The sequence below is a fragment of the Pteropus vampyrus genome, unplaced genomic scaffold (genome assembly GCF_000151845.1).
Source record: "Pteropus vampyrus isolate Shadow unplaced genomic scaffold, Pvam_2.0 Scaffold17950, whole genome shotgun sequence".
Lineage (NCBI taxonomy): Eukaryota > Metazoa > Chordata > Mammalia > Chiroptera > Pteropodidae > Pteropus > Pteropus vampyrus.
Genome location: NW_011906731.1, coordinates 1 through 2,179, shown reverse-complemented (window position 1 = coordinate 2,179; position 2,179 = coordinate 1). Strand labels below are relative to the sequence as shown.

At 40.4% G+C, this 2,179-nt stretch overlaps 1 pseudogene; it reads right to left on the bottom strand.

Annotated features, from left to right (window-relative positions):
• Positions 1 to 1,236: 1,236 nt before the first annotated feature.
• Positions 1,237 to 2,121, bottom strand: LOC105310951 (annotated as a pseudogene).
• Positions 2,122 to 2,179: the final 58 nt, after the last annotated feature.

Below are 2,179 nucleotides of genomic sequence, written 5' to 3'. Positions count from 1 at the left end.
AGGAGAATTATGTTTCCCACGGAACACAATTTTGAATTTTCCAGGGTTAAGTTCAATAAATGTCATATAACCACAAAAGATGATACAAACTCTAATTTCGCCTAAGGAGAGCATTGGATGAATATGAAGAACCTTGAAATTATGAGCTCAGGGTGGCAGAGTTAAAGGTTGCTCAGGCTGGCAGGCCTAAGACAATGGCTACCAACAGAACAAATGGACAAAAAAGAAGAATTTTGTCTGGGGCTTTCTGACGAAGGCTGTTAATTTAGAATCTGTGTGCTGAGAACGATTATAGACAAAGAGAGCAGTGAGAAACTTGGACTATCTCTTGATCACATAGACTTATTCCAATGCTCAAAATGAAGTGGAGAGTGAAGTAGGTTATCTGCAACTTGCTAGACTACTACTCCTGCTAATTCCAGAACTTTAACTTTTGTCCTTGAGAATCTAATAAACCACATGCACACACACACAAAACACTAATGTTCTATGGTTTTATGGCTTTATATCTTTTTGCCTTATGTTTACATCAATTTAATCTCCAAATAATTTTGTAATTAATTTGCCATTATTTAATACTTATGCTTGGGAAGCTGAAGTAATATGTGGCATGAAACAAAGATGTATAATACAACTTTTTAATTAAAAATATATAAAGTATTTGTAGGAACAATTCTAATATCTCCTCTCTCACATTCACATTGAAATTATAAATCCAAATGTGCAAATTGCAATAAATACATAACATTGTTGAGGGCAGGAGGTAGTAACCAGTATATCAAGTAGTTTTGCAAATTCACAGAAGTAGAATCATATTGATGGATGAATCACAAAAGAATGCAGAACAGACCTAAAGGAAGATTGCAGAGTTGAAAAGCCCTTTCCTGAAAAAGCAGGATTTTACTGATCCTGCCAACCCATCCATCATATTTTATATACATATACAGAGGCATTTGCTCATAAGATAAACAGTATTTGCATTATGTATATGCCATTGACTGAAACACAAACATAAACTAATTTTTTTTGGCAATGCTTGATGTTTGTTGACTTTTTGGAAAAAAAAGTCAAGTTGTAAACTTTTATTACAAATTAAAAATGAAGCTCTTAAAAACCAAGCTTTATAAAAAGAAAAAAAAAAAAACTTTTGTCACTACCAAAACAATGTCTTTAGGTAAAAACAATAAAAACCCAGGCTGCATAGATAATGCAGTTAGTTCTAGTTATCTGGTCAACAGGCGAAAAGCAAAGCCTTTAAGGTCTTTAGCTCCAATTTTTGTTTATTTTTTGTTGCTAGAATTTCATATTAATTTCTCCTTGTTGGATGACTATGCTGGATGATGGTAGAGATGGTAGGCCAGCGTTTGCTCAGCCCTGCCCTGCTCAGCCTCTGGCACAGAGGAATTCTCAGCTGTTGGATCAGCGGTTTTGTCTCTTTGCCATCTTGTGCTTCAGGGTTTTCTGAGCGTCTGCCATGATAATTGAAGTTACAGAGGTACCACTGTTGAGGTGGCTGCTGACTTTGGGTCTCATCTTGATTTTCCTTATCTTCTTCATTGCCATTCTCTCTCCCTAAGCTGTCTTTGGAGAGGAAGTTTCTTGTAGGATTGTGGTCTGCAGCCCCGACACATATTCTGTCTCCCTGGTCTACCTTGTTCTCCTGCACCCTGGTTGTCAGCACCCTCGGGAAGATTAGAATACTGTGGTCTCTCTGCAGGTAGTAAGGTGGGAACCGTCGCCTACCACACAGCCGGCACTGATGGACCAGGCGTTGGGGAGCCCTCTCCGATCCCTAATATTTTCCTCCACTCTCACTATTCTGGTAATTCTGCTGGTAATCGCGTGGAGGCCCCTGCGACGAGGATAGACTCTATAATGGTTATGGTCTGCTACGTGTTTCGGCCTCACCCTGGAAGCCCACCAGGATCTGTGACACTTGCAGCCTCCGCACCCCTTTCTCCTGTGACAGCATCAAACTCCACAGTCTCTCTGTCTCCTACGCCGCGAAAGTACTTCCTGGCAGTCTGGTGTCATTCCTGTTGATGAATCAACCATATCCATTTTTTACATTGAACCATTTTACTGTTCCCATAACCTTCGCTGCGATGACCTTCTAGTCCCCTATGGTAGGCGCCCCAGATTTGAGGCCGCGGGGTCACAGAGCCCTGCGCGCTGCGGC